A 15,742-nucleotide genomic window follows, 5' to 3' on the forward strand; every position below is an offset into this window, starting at 1 on the left:
ATCCCTGAGCAACCCGATGCCATCTGCCATATCTCTGTCAACAAGGGAGGCCATGCTCTCTCTTGTGCCCCCAGGATAGGAACCATATCCATGGTGCTGAGGAGTGGATAGACTGCTGGCCTTGCCTCTGCTGCACATCATCAGGCTAAGTCCACTGGCCTGGGACCCCACCTTAGACACCCTACTTTCACTGGTGCATTCAGGCTGATTGCAGCCCTGCATTTCTCTGGGACAGAGCTCTCAGAGTTAACCAACAGGCCCACAGATTTTGCCACTGTTGCAGCTCCTGCTTCTACTGTTCTCAAGCTGGGGAGGCATTGAAGAGCCCAAGAACTGTCTTGGGTGTCCAGCATGCTGAAGCTACCACTTGAAAATAAACCAGGCTGTTTTCTACATGGTTCCCTGCACCTGCTTCTCTTCACTAGGCAGAGCCTTTCAGCCTGGGCTCCCAGAGCAGCTGCACTACCTCCACCTGGTCACATCAGTTGGTGACAGCTCTGCATTTCTCTGGAGTGGAATTTCCATAGACAACCCTCAGGCTCTCTGTCATTGCCACTGAAGCAGTACCTGCTCTTGGTGCCCTCAGGCTGAGGAGAAAACTAAAATTGTAATCATTTTCTTTACACTTCCAGTACACCAAAGGCACAGTATGGAGAGGAATCCAGTCTCTTTACCCTGTGAACCCCTGATGCCCAGCTCTTCTCCAGGCAGGGCTCCTGGCTTGGGTCCACAGTGCAGCTGCTCCACCCCTGGCTGAACATTCCCACTGGCAGCAGCTCTGTGTCTTTCTAGGGTGGGTTTCACAGAGAAAACTGAGAGCTCCTTGGCCATTGCCAGTGCAGCAGTACCCACTCTTGTCCTCAGACTGGGGAACAAAAACCCTAATCACTTTGCTTGCACATTCAGCATGCCACAGCTTCTTAAAGAGAGAAGCCAAGTCTCTCTTCCCTGTGATGCCCCAACCACCTGCTCTTCACCAGGCAGGACCCTGTAGCTTGAACCCATAATGCAGCCTCCCATGCTTAGCTGATTGTTCCAATTGGTAGAGGCTCAGCATTTCTTTGGAGTGGAGCTCCAAGGGATAAGTGATAGGCACTCTACCATTGCCACTTCCAAGGTCCCTACCCCTGCTGCCCCCACTGAGGTGGAATCAAAAAGTCTAAGCTTGCCCCAGGGCTGTGGTGCACAGCCCAGGAGTGGCAAGGCAAGATTTCTACCAGCACTCAATCTGGAGAGGAGCCCACACTCTCAGAGCATGAATGCAAACATGAGGAAATACAGAGGAGTAATGCAGCTAAGTAAGAGCCTATCTATTGACCATTATACTTAATGGCCTTATATAAGATAGCAGCCCAAACTACCACACCAAAAATACTTTTTAAATATATTCCACTAAGAAACCATGGGCAAAGATTCAGCCACAAGTAAAGACCCTGAACAAAGCCTACACCCTCTGTAAACATTCAGAAAAAAAAAAAAATTTGTCTATATCCAAATTACACAACAGTTGAAGGAACATCAGACCACACAGATGAGAACCAGCACAAAAACTTTGATAACTGTAAAAGCTAGAGTATCTTCTTACCTCCAAACAACCACATTAGCCCCCCAGCAATGGTTCTTAATATGAATTAAATGACTAAAATGGCCAACAAAGAATTCACAATTTGGATGGCAGCAAAAATCATTCAGATTCAGAAGAAAGTTGAAATATAATCCAAGGAATCTAAGGAATCCAATAAAATTATAAGACACCAGAAAGATTAAATATACATTATAAAAATAAAATAAAACTGATAGATAGAGATTTTAAAAAGGGATCACTACAAGAATTCTAAAACACAATCAAAAGTATTAACAACAGAATAGAGCAAGCTGAAAAAAGTCTCAGACCTCAAAGACTTCTTTTAAAATTCAACTCGGTCAGACAAAAATAAAGAAACAATAATTTTTAAAATAACAAAACCCCCCCAAAATACGGAATTATGTAAAGAGACCAAAACTACGACTCACTGGAATCCCTGGAAATGAGGGCGAGTAAGCAAGCAACTTTTAAAACCTATTTCAGGATATCATCCATAAAAATATTTCAAACTTTGCTAGAGAGATTGATATTCAAATTCAGGAAATTTACAGAAACTCTGTGAGATACTGTGCAAGGCGTCCATCTCCAAGACATACAGTCATCAGATTCTCCAAGGTCAATAATAATATTAATTATTATTATACAGGCGTTTAGAGAGAAGGGGCAAGTCATCTACAAAGGGAACTTCATCAGTGTAACAGTGGACATTTCAGCAGAAACCCTACAAGCCAGAAGAGATTGGGGACTTGGGGCGGAGCAAGATGGCCGAATAGGAGCAGCTCCAGTCTCCAACTCCCAGCGCAAGCGACACAGAAGACCGGTGATTTCTGCGTTTTCAACTGAGGTACTGGGGTCATCTCGCTAGGGAGTGCCGGACAATCGGTGCTGGTCAGCTGCTGCAGCCTGACCAGCGTGAGCTGAAGCAGGGCGAGGCATCGCCTCACCTGGAAGCGCAAGGGGGAAAGGAATCCCTTTTCCTAGCCAGGGGAACTGAGACACACAACACCTGGAAAATCGGGTAACTCCCACCCCAATACTGCGCTTTAAGGAAACAGGCACACCAGGAGAATATATCCCACACCTGGCCGGGAGGGTCCCACGCCCACGGAGCCTCCCTCACTGCTAACACAGCCGTCTGCGGCGATCTATCCGCAAGGCAGCAGCGAGGCTGGGGGAGGGGCGCCCGCCATTGCTGAGGCTTAAGTAGGTAAACAAAGCCGCTGGGAAACTCGAACTGGGTGGAGCTCACAGCAGCTCAAGGAAGCCTGCCTGTCTCTGTAGACTCTACCTCTGCGGACAGCGCACAGCTGCAGCCCATTAGGGGAAAGAGCGGGGGCGGTGCAGACGCGAACGACTCTGTCTGACAGCTTTGGGGAGAGCCGTGGATCTCCTAACGCGGAGGTTGAGATCCGAGAACGGACAGACTGCCTGCTCAGGTGGGTCCCTGACCCCTGAGTAGCCTAGCTGGGAGACATCCCCCACTAGGGGCAGTCTGACACCCCACACCTCACAGGGTGGCGTCACCCCTGAGAGGAAACTTCCAAAGAAAGAATCAGACAGGTACACTCGCTGTTCAGCAATATTCTATCTTCGGCAACCTCTGCTGCTGATACCCAGGCAAACAGGGTCTGGAGTGGACCTCAAGCAATCTCCAACAGACCAACAGACAGTTCTTCTGACTGACAGACGGAAAACTATCAAACAGGAAGGACACCTATACCAAAACCCCATCCGTACGTCACCATCATCAAAGTCCAGAGACAGATAAAACCACAAAGATGGGGAAGAAGCAGGGCAGAAAAGCTGGAAATTCAAAAATAAGAGCGCATCTCCCCCTGCAAAGGAGCGCAGCCCATCGCCAGCAACGGATCAAAGCTGGTCAGAGAATGACTTTGACGAGATGAGAGAAGAAGGCTTCAGTCCATCAACCTCTCAGAGCTAAAGGAGGAATTACGTACCCAGCGCAAAGAAACTAAAAATCTTGAAAAAAAAGTGGAAGAATTGACAGCTAGATTAATTAATGCAGAGAAGATCATAAACGAAATGACAGAGATGAAAACCATGACACGAGAAATACGTGACAAATGCACAAGCTTCAGTAACCGACTCGATCAACTGGAAGAAAGAGTATCAGCGATTGAGGATCAAATGAATGAAATGAAGCGAGAAGAGAAACCAAAAGAAAAAAGAAGAAAAAGAAATGAACAAAGCCTGCAAGAAGTATGGGATTATGTAAAAAGACCAAATCTACGTCTGATTGGGGTGCCTGAAAGTGAGGGGGAAAATGGAACCAAGTTGGAAAACACTCTTCAGGATATCATCCAGGAGAACTTCCCCAACCTAGTAGGGCAGGCCAACATTCAAATTCAGGAAATACAGAGAACGCCACAAAGATACTCCTCCAGAAGAGCAACTCCAAGACACATAATTGCCAGATTCACCAAAGTTGAAATGAAGGAAAAAATCTTAAGGGCAGCCAGAGAGAAAGGTCGGGTTACCCACAAGGGAAGCCCATCAGACTAACAGCAGATCTCTCGGCAGAAACTCTACAAGCCAGAAGAGAGTGGGGGCCAATATTCAACGTTCTTAAAGAAAAGAATTTTCAACCCAGAATTTCATATCCAGCCAAACTAAGTTTCATCAGTGAAGGAGAAATAAAATCCTTTACAGATAAGCAAATGCTTAGAGATTTTGTCACCACCAGGCCTGCCTTACAAGAGACCCTGAAGGAAGCCCTAAACATGGAAAGGAACAACCGGTACCAGCCATTGCAAAAACATGCCAAAATGTAAAGACCATCGAGGCTAGGAAGAAACTGCATCAACTAACGAGCAAAATAACCAGTTAATATCATAATGACAGGATCAAGTTCACACATAACAATATTAACCTTAAATGTCAATGGACTAAATGCTCCAATTAAAAGACACAGACTGGCAAACTGGATCAAGACTCAAGACCCATCAGTCTGCTGTATTCAGGAGACCCATCTCACATGCAGAGACATACATAGGCTCAAAATAAAGGGACGGAGGAAGATCTACCAAGCAAATGGAGAACAAAAAAAAGCAGGGGTTGCAATCCTAGTCTCTGATAAAACAGACTTTAAACCATCAAAGATCAAAAGAGACAAAGAAGGCCATTACATCATGGTAAAGGGTTCAATTCAACAGGAAGAGCTAACTCTCCTAAATATATATGCACCCAATACAGGAGCACCCAGATTCATAAAGCAAGTCCTTAGAGACCTACAAAGAGACTTAGACTCCCATACAATAATAATGGGAGACTTCAACACTCCACTGTCAACATTAGACAGATCAACGAGACAGAAAGTTAACAAGGATATCCAGGAATTGAACTCATCTCTGCACCAAGCGGACCTAATAGACATCTATAGAACTCTCCACCCCAAATCAACAGAATATACATTCTTCTCAGCACCACATCGCACTTATTCCAAAATTGACCACATAATTGGAAGTAAAGCACTCCTCAGCAAATGTACAAGAACAGAAATTATAACAAACTGTCTCTCAGACCACAGTGCAATCAAACTAGAACTCAGGACTAAGAAACTCAATCAAAACCACTCAACTACATGGAAACTGAACAACCTGCTCCTGAATGACTACTGGGTACATAACGAAATGAAAGCAGAAATAAAGATGTTCTTTGAAACCAATGAGAACAAAGATACAACATACCAGAATCTCTGGGACACATTTAAAGCAGTGTGTAGAGGGAAATTTATAGCACTAAATGCCCACAAGAGAAAGCAGGAGAGATCTAAAATTGACACTCTAACATCACAATTAAAAGAACTAGAGAGGCAAGAGCAAACACATTCAAAAGCTAGCAGAAGGCAAGAAATAACTAAGATCAGAGCAGAACTGAAGGAGATAGAGACACAAAAAACCCTCCAAAAAATCAATGAATCCAGGAGTTGGTTTTTTGAAAAGATCAACAAAATTGACAGACCGCTAGCTAGACTAATAAAGAAGAAAAGAGAGAGGAATCAAATAGACGCAATAAAAAATGATAAAGGGGATATCACCACCGACCCCACAGAAATACAAACTACCATCCGAGAATACTATAAACACCTCTACGCAAATCAACTAGAAAATCTAGAAGAAATGGATAATTTCCTGGACACTTACACTCTCCCAAGACTAAACCAGGAAGAAGTTGAATCCCTGAATAGACCAATAGCAGGCTCTGAAATTGAGGCAACAATTAATAGCCTACCCACCAAAAAAAGTCCAGGACCAGATGGATTCACAGCTGAATTCTACCAGAGGTACAAGGTGGAGCTGGTACCATTCCTTCTGAAACTATTTCAATCAATAGAAAAAGAGGGAATCCTCCCTAACTCTTTTTATGAGGCCAACATCATCCTGATACCAAAGCCTGGCAGAGACAACAAAAAAGAGAATTTTAGACCAATATCCCTGATGAACATCGATGCAAAAATCCTCAATAAAATACTGGCAAACCGGATTCAGCAGCACATCAAAAAGCTTATCCACCATGATCAAGTGGGCTTCATCCCTGGGATGCAAGGCTGGTTCAACATTCGCAAATCAATAAACGTAATCCAGCATATAAACAGAACCAAAGACAAGAACCACATGATTATCTCAATAGATGCAGAAAAGGCTTTTGACAAAATTCAACAGCCCTTTATGCTAAAAACGCTCAATAAATTTGGTATTGATGGAACGTACCTCAAAATAATAAGAGCTATTTATGACAAACCCACAGCTAATATCATACTGAATGGGCAAAAACTGGAAAAATTCCCTTTGAAAACTGGCACAAGACAGGGATGCCCTCTCTCACCACTCCTATTCAACATAGTGTTGGAAGTTCTGGCTAGGGCAATCAGGCAAGAGAAAGAAATAAAGGATATCCAGTTAGGAAAAGAAGAAGTCAAATTGTCCCTGTTTGCAGATGACATGATTGTATATTTAGAAAACCCCATTGTCTCAGCCCAAAATCTGCTTAAGCTGATAAGCAACTTCAGCAAAGTCTCAGGATACAAAATTAATGTGCAAAAATCACAAGCATTCTTATACACCAGTAACAGACAAGCAGAGAGCCAAATCAGGAATGAACTTCCATTCACAATTGCTTCAAAGAGAATCAAATACCTAGGAATCCAGCTTACAAGGGATGTAAAGGACCTCTTCAAGGAGAACTACAAACCACTGCTCAGTGAAATCAAAGAGGACACAAACAAATGGAAGAACATACCATGCTCATGGATAGGAAGAATCAATATCGTGAAAATGGCCATACTGCCCAAGGTGATTTATAGATTCAATGCCATCCCCATCAAGCTACCAATGACTTTCTTCACAGAATTGGAAAAAACGGCTTTAAAGTTCATATGGAACCAAAAAAGAGCCCGCATTGCCAAGACAATCCTAAGTCAAAAGGACAAAGCTGGAGGCGTCACGCTACCTGACTTCAAACTATACTACAAGGCTACAGTAACCAAAACAGCATGGTACTGGTACCACAACAGAGATATAGACCAATGGAACAGAACAGAGTCCTCAGAAATAATACCACACATCTACAGCCATCTGATCTTTGACAAACCTGAGAGAAACAAGAAATGGGGAAAGGATTCCCTATTTAATAAATGGGGCTGGGAAAATTGGCTAGCCATAAGTAGAAAGGTGAAACTGGATCCTTTCCTTACCCCTTATACGAAAATTAATTCAAGATGGATTAGAGACTTAAATGTTAGACCTAATACCATAAAAACCCTAGAAGAAGATCTAGGTAGTACCATTCAGGACATAGGCATGGGCAAGGACTTCATGTCTAAAACACCAAAAGCAACGGCAGCAAAAGCAAAAATTGACACATTGGATCTAAATAAACTAAAGAGCTTTTGCACAGCCAAAGAAACTACCATCAGAGTGAACAGGCAACCTACAGAATGGGAAAAAATTTTTGCAACCTACTCATCTGACAAAGGGCTAATATCCAGAATCTACCAAGAACTCAAACAAATATACAAGAAAGCAACAACCCCATCAAAAAGTGGGGAAAGGATATGAACAGACATTTCTCAAAAGAAGACATTCATACAGCCAACAGACACATGAAAAATGCTCATCATCACTGCCATCAGAGAAATGCAAATCAAAACCACAATGAGATACCATCTCACACCAGTTAGAATGGCAATCATTAAGAAGTCAGGAAACAACAGTGTTGGAGAGGATGTGGAGAAATAGGAACACTTTTACACTGTTGGTGGGATTGTAAACTAGTTCAACCATTATGGAAAACAGTATGGCGATTCCTCAAGGATCTAGAACTAGATGTACCATATGACCCAGCCATCCCACTACTGGTATATACCCAAAGGATTATAAATTACTCTACTACAAAGACACATGCACACGTTTGTTTATTGCGGCACTATTCACAATAGCAAAGACTTGGAATCAACCCAAATGTCCATCTGTGACAGACTGGATTAAGAAAATGTGGCACATATACACCATGGAATACTATGCAGCCATCAAAAAGGATGAGTTTGCGTCCTTTGTAGGGACATGGATGCAGCTGGAAACCATCATTCTTAGCAAACTATCACAAGAAGAGAAAACCAAACACCGCATGTTCTCACTCATAGGTGGGAACTGAACAATGAGATCACTTGGACTCGGGAAGGGGAACATCACACACTGGGGCCTATCATGGGGAGGGGGTAGGAGGGAGGGATTGCATTGGGGAGTTATACATGATATAAACGTCATGCACATGTACCCTAAAACTTATATTATAATTAAAAAATAAAAATAAAAATAAAATAAATAAAAAAAAAAAAAAAAAAAAGAGATTGGGGACTATATCCCTAAAAATATAAAAATAAAAATATACAAAAGACTTCATGACAAAACACTTGGAACCAACCCAAATGCCCATCAGTGATAGAATGGATAAAGAAAATTGGGCACACATATGTCATGGAATACTATGCAGCCATAAAAAAATGAGATCATGTCCTTTGCAGAGACATGGATGAAGCTGGAAACCATCATCCTCAGCAAATGAATACAGGAACAGAAAACCAAACACTGCATGTTCTCACTCATAAGCGGGAGTTGAACAATGAGAACACATGGACACAAGGAGGGAAACAGCACATACCTTGTCAAGGGGTGGGGGTCACCCATGAACCCTTGAATGTCACCCTTGAATGAAATCCCTCATTTCCAGGGATTCCAGTGAGACATAGTTTTGGTCTCTTTACATAATTCCATATTTTTGGAGTGTTTGTTTATTTTAAAAATTATTGTTTCTTTATTTTGTCTGACCGAGTTGAATTTTAAAAGAAGTCTTTGAGGTCTGAGACTTTTTTCAGCTTGCCCTATTCTGTTGTTATACTTGTTATTGTGTTTTAGAATTCTTGTAGTGATCCCTTTTTAAAATCTCTATCATATCAGTTTTATTTATTTTTATAATGTATAATTTAATCTTTCTGGTGAAAGGGATTGTCAAGGGGTGGGGGTCAAGGGAAGGGAGATCATTAGGACAAATACCTAATGCGTGTGGGGCTTAAAACCTAGGTGCGGGCCGGGCGCGGTGGCTCAAGCCTGTAATCCCAGCACTTTGGGAGGCCGAGACGGGCGGGTCACAAGGTCAGGAGATCGAGACCATCCTGGCTAACATGGTGAAACCCCGTCTCTACTAAAAAATACAAAAAACTAGCCGGGCAAGGTGGCGGGCGCCTATAGTCCCAGCTACTCCGGAGGCTGAGGCAGGAGAATGGTGTGAACCTGAGAGGCGGAGCTTGCAGTGAGCCAGGATCCGGCCACTACACTCCAGCCTGGTGACAGAGCAAGACTCCATCTGAAAAAAAAAAAAAAAAAAAAAAAAACCCAGGTGCTAGGTTGATGGGTGTAGCAAACCACCATGGAACATGTATACCTACATAACAAACCTGCATATTCTGCACATGTATCCCAGAATTTAAGCAAAATTTAAAAAATAAAAATTAATAAAATTAATTTTATAAGTATTTTATATTTATTAAAATATTTTATAAATATAAAGATACAATATTAATAATAAATATAAAAATATAAAAAGTATGTAGGGGCCTACATACTTGAAACAAATTTCAACCAAAAATTTTATATCCAGCCAAACTAAGCTTCAGAAGCAAAAAAGAAATACAATCTGTTTCAGACAAAAAAGTGCTAAGAGAATTTCTTACCACCAGGGAGTGCTAAACAAAGAAACAAAAGACTATTACAGGCCAACACAAAAACTCAGTGTACCACATAGACCATTTAGACTATAAAGCAATGATACAATTAAGTCTGCATAACAACAAGAACAATATGATGACAGGATCAAATCTGCACATGTCAATTTTAACTTTGAATGTAAATGGGCTAAATGCCCCAATTAAAAAACATAAGATGACTACTTAGATAAAGATGTAGGGACCCAATTTTGTGCTGTCTGCAGGAACCCATCTCACAAGAAAGGATACACATAGGCTCAAAGTAAAGGGATGCGGAAAGACCTATCAAGTAAACAGAAAATAAAGAGCAGTGTTTGCTATTCTAATTTTAGGTAAAACAGACTTTAAACCAACAAGTATCAAAAAAGACAAAGAACAACATTACATGATAGCAAAGGGTTCAATTCCACAAGTAGACTTAACCATTCTAAATATATATTTACCCAATGCTGGAGCACCCAAGTTTATTAAACAAGTTCCTAGAAACTTACAAAGACACTTAAATAACCACATAAAAATAGTGGGATAATTCAGTTGCCCATTCACAACATTAGACAGATCATTGAGGCAGAATAGTATCCAAAATATTCTGGACCTACCTTCCACACTTGAGCAAATGAACCTATCAGATATCTACTGAACACTCCACTCAAAAACAACAGAATATTAGCTTGCAGTGAGCTGAGATCCGGCCACTGCACTCCAGCCTGGGCGACAAAGTGAGAATCTGTCTAAAAAAAAAAAAAAAAAAAAAAAAAAAAAAACAGAATATTAATTCTTCTTATTTGCAAATGGCACATTCTCTAAAATTGGCCACATGCTCAGCCATAAATCAATTCTCAACAAATTTTATAAGCAGAAATTAAACCAACCACTTTCAGAGCACAGTGAAATAAAAATAGAAACCAACACCGAGCTTTCTCAAAACCATGTAATTACATGGAAATTCAAAAATCTACTGCTGCATGACTTTTGGATAAATAATGAAATTAAAGTAGAGATCAAGAAATTATTTGAAAGTAATGAAAACACATATAGAACATACCAGAATATCTGAGACAAATCTAAACCAATGGTAAAAATGTTGATAACACTAAACACCGACATCAAACACAAAGAACTCAAATTAGCAGCCTAATATTACATCTATATAAATGTAAAACAAGAGCAAACCAAAAAAGACCTAGAAGAATAAAAGAGATAGCCAAAGTCAGAGTTGAACTGAACAAAAATAGAGACACGAAAAAACATACAAAAGACAAATGAAACCAAAAGTTTCTTCTTTAAAATAATAAATGAGACTAAGATACTAGCTACACTAATAAAAAAGTTAGAAGATCTAAATAAGCACAATCAGAAATGACAACGTGGATGTTAACACCGACCCCACAGAAATACAAACAATCCTAAAAGACTACTACAATCACCTCTATGCACACAAACTAGGAAACCTAAAAGAAATGTATAGATTCCTGGAAACTTACAATTTCCCAAAATTGAACCAGGAAAAAGTGAAACCCTGAGCAGATCAAAAATGAGTTCCAAAATTGAATTACTAATAAGAAACCTACTAATCATGAAAAGCTCTGGACCAGCCATATTTATAGCTGATTCTACCAGATGTATAAAAAAGAGCTAATACAAATCCTACTGAAATTATTCCAAAAAATGAGTGGGAGGGACTCCTCCTTACTAACACTTAGTAAAGTGTTTACTAAAGTTTAGTTTAAACTTTAGGCCAATACCCTAATGAACATAGATGCAAAATTCTTCAGCAAAATACTAGCAAATCAAATCCATCAGCACATCAAAAAGCTAATCCACCATGATCAAGTAGGCTTCATACCTGAGATGCGAGGTTGGTTCAACATACTTGAATCAATAAATGTGGTTCACTAGATAAACAGAGCTACTAACAAAAAAACATGATTATCTCAATAAATACAGAAAAGATTTTTGACAAAACTCATCGTCCCTTAATGTTAAAAACTCTCAATAAACTAGGTATTGAAGAAACATACCTCAAAATAATAAGGGCCATCTGTGACAGTCAACATCATATTGAAAGGGCAAAATGCTCCAAACATACCCCTTGAGAACTAGAATAAGGTTACCCACTCTCACCCTTCCTATTTAACATGGTGCTGGTAGTCCTAGCCAGAGAAAACAGGCAAAAGAAAAAAATAAAGGCTTCTAAATAGGAAGAAATGAAGCCAAACTATCTCTCTTCACAGATGTTGTAATTCATCACCTAGAAAACAACATAGTCTCTGACCATAGGCTACTGAACAATTTCAGCAAAGTTTCAGGATGCAAATTAATGTAGAAAACTCAGTAGCATTTATACATCAATAATGTTCAAGCTGATAGCCAAACAAATAATAATTTCATTCACAATATCCACAAAAATAACAAAATACCTAAGAAAACAGCTAATTAAGGCATAAAAGAGTGCTACAATAGTTATTACAAAACAATACTGAAAGAAATTAGAAACAAGACAAACAAATGCAGAAATATTCTATACTCATGTATAGGAAGAAACAATATTGTTAAAATGGTCATAGTACTCAAAGCAATTTAAAGATTAAAAACTATTCCTATCAAACCACCAATGACATTTTTCACAAAATTATAAAAAAATTATTCTAAAATTTATATGGAAAGTAATTCCTAAATCTTTCTCATCAAGCTTTTTGGTTAGTCCATTTGCCCTAATAGTTTTTTTTTTTTTTTTTTTTTTTTTTACCTCAGTCAGCAGTAATTAATATATCTTCCTGTAAATATTTTCAGTAAAAACCCCCTGACTACATGCTTTTCACTGAGTTCCAAGTTATAAAGAACAAAGGCAAACATTTTGGCCTGGTCTTCCAGAGAGCCATTATACTGGAGAAAATAAATAATTACAATGTTTTGTAGTTGAAATACATTCTGCTACCTTCTGTACTGAGAATGTAAATGGGTATTTCCAAGACTATTGCTGAAATGTGGAGTAGAGGAGGGGACCAGAGTTTGGTTAAAACACCAAAAATCTTGTTGTTATTACTGAAATTTAGTTATTTTTTCTTGTTTAAGCATTTTTCTGGTGGATGTATACTTTCAGTTATTTTTTAGAACTCAAAAGCAGTTGATTCTGACATATGTTGTCAGTTTTTTATTGCTTTCTTGCAGAAATAAACTTTTGAAGTATTTTAATTCACTATTTTTGCATGGTTAGAATGTTCTTAAATAGTTAATCATTCATTTACCATATGACCAGAAATCCTACTCTTAGTGATTTAACCTTAAAAGATAATAATTATGTTTATATATATGTTATGTTTATATTTATATAAACCTATCCACAATTATTTATAGCAACTTTATTTATAATTTCTAAGAAATAGAAACAATCCAATGTCTTCTGTGTGTGAAAAAATATACAGTGGTACATTCATACAATAAAATACTTTCCAGCAGTAGAAAGAAATAAGCTACTCATACACACAGCTTGGATAAATATGAATATCATTTTCATGAGTTACAGAAGTAAGTCTCAAAGGTCATATATTGCATGATTCAATTTATACAACATAATCAGAAATATAGAAAAATAGTGATAGAGACTGATTGCGGGTTTCAAGGAGTTAGCAATGAGAAGCATCAGTATACAGGAATAGCGAGATGGCATTAAATGGGTAAAGAAAATATTATGTAATCTGATTATAGTGGTGGCTACATAAACCAATATGTTAAAATTTGTATAACTGAAAATGAAATGAATGTTAATTTTACTGTATATTGATTAGGAAATATTTCTGTGATATTTGATTATTTTTCTTATTTTATTTTAAGTTCTGAGATACATGGGATACATGTGCAGGATGTGCAGGTTTGTTACATAGGTATACATGTGCCATGGTGGTTTGCCGCATGCATCAACCCATCATCTAGATTTTAAGATCTGCATGAATTAGGTGTTTGTCCTAATGATATATCTCCTCTTGCACCCCATTCCCTGACAGGACCTAGTGTTTGATGTTCCTATCCCTGTGTCCATGTGTTCCCATTGTTCAACTCCCACTTATGAGGGAGAGCATGTGGTGTTTGGTTTTCTGCTCCCGTGTTAGTTTGCTGAGGATGGTGGTTTCCAACTTCATCCATGTCCCTGCAAAGGACATAAACTCATTCTTCTTTATGGCTGCATAGTATTCCATGGTGTATATGTGCCACGTTTACTTTATCCAGTCTATCATTGGAGGGTTTTTGGGTTGGTTCCAAGTCTTGGCTATTGTAAATATTGCTGCAAAAAACAGCAATGCTGAACTCCCCGCCCCCATCAAGCTCGAGCATCCCAGGTGGAGCTCAGACTGCTGTGCTAGGCGAGAAATTCAAGCCAGTGGATCTTAGCTTGCTGGGCTCCGTGGAGCTGGAACCCACTGAGCCAGACCACTTGGCTCCCTTGCTTCAGCCCCCTTTCCAGGGGAGTGAACGGTTCTGTCTTGCTGGCGTTCCAGGAACCAATGGGGTATGAAAAAAAAAAAAAAAAAAAAGCACGCTGTTAACTCAATGTCTGCCCAATTAGCCTCCCAGTTTTGTGCTTGAAACCCAGGGCCTGCTGGTATAGGCACCGGAGGGAATCTCATGGTCTGCGAATTACAAAAACTGTGAGAAAAGCACAGTATCTGTGCCAGGGTGCATGGTACAGTCCCTAATGGCTTCCCTTGGCTAGGAGTGGGAGTTCCCTGACCCTTTGCATTTCCTGGGTGCAGCTATGCCCCACCCTGCTTTAGCTGGCCCTCCTTGGACTGCAACCACTGTCCAACCAGTCCCAATGAGATGAACTGGGTACCTTAGTTAGAAATGCAGAAGTCACTCACCTTCTGCGTCAATCTCGCTGGGAGCTGCAGACTGGAGCTGTTCCTATTCAGCCATCTTCCTTTTTTATTTATTTATTTTTTTTAATTTGAGATGGAGTCTGACTCACTCTGTTGCCTAGGCTGTAGTGCAGTGGCATAATCTCAAATCATTGCAACCTCCACCTCCCAAGTTCAAGTAATTCTCCTGCCTCAGCCTCTCGAGTAGCTGGGATTACAGGAGTATGCCACTGTGCCTGGCTAATTTTTGTATTTTTCATAGAGACAGGGTTTCAACATGTTGGCCAGGCTGGTCTTCAACTCCTGACCTCAAGTGATCTGCCCTCTTTGTCCTCCCAAAGTGCTAGGATTACAGCAACGAGCCACCGCACCCACCCAGAAAATCTTTTTCTGATGAGTAGAAGAAAAAATGCATTTATCAATAACAAAGAGATTATACTACCCAGAAGAAATGACTAAAATGAAACCTTGAAACAACACATCGCCAAATGAAGTTAAACAAATTTCAAACCAGAATTGGAACAAAGACAAATAAAAGAGATGACATTATATGGTAATTTTCTCAGTGGAAATAAGCAAGACACACAACAGCTTAATAATGGAATTTAGGCTATAAAAAATAACAATAGCACCATTGGAAAACTATTGCCTTAACAGATTTGTGCCAAAGTAAGTGAATTTGTTGCTGCTGACCTAATAGACAAAGTATCTGGCCCAAATGAGGGACTGAAGGAACTGTGGTGGTTGATACTGAGTATCAACTTGAATGGATTGAAGGATGCAAAAGTATTGTTCCTGGGTGTGTCTGTGAGGGTGTTGCCAAAGGAGATTAACATTTGAGTCAGTGGATTGGGAAAGGCAGACCCACCTTCAGTCCGGGTGGGCACAATCTAATCAGCTGCCCGTGTGGCTAGAATAAAAGCAGGCAGAAGAACATGAAAAGATTAGACTGGTTTTGTCTTCTGGCCTACATCATTCTCCCGTGTTGAATGCTTCCTGCCCTAGAACATTGGACTCCAA

Source organism: Trachypithecus francoisi, unplaced genomic scaffold (assembly GCF_009764315.1).
Source record: "Trachypithecus francoisi isolate TF-2019V2 unplaced genomic scaffold, Tfra_2.0 Lachesis_group6, whole genome shotgun sequence".
In the NCBI taxonomy this organism is placed as follows: domain Eukaryota; kingdom Metazoa; phylum Chordata; class Mammalia; order Primates; family Cercopithecidae; genus Trachypithecus; species Trachypithecus francoisi.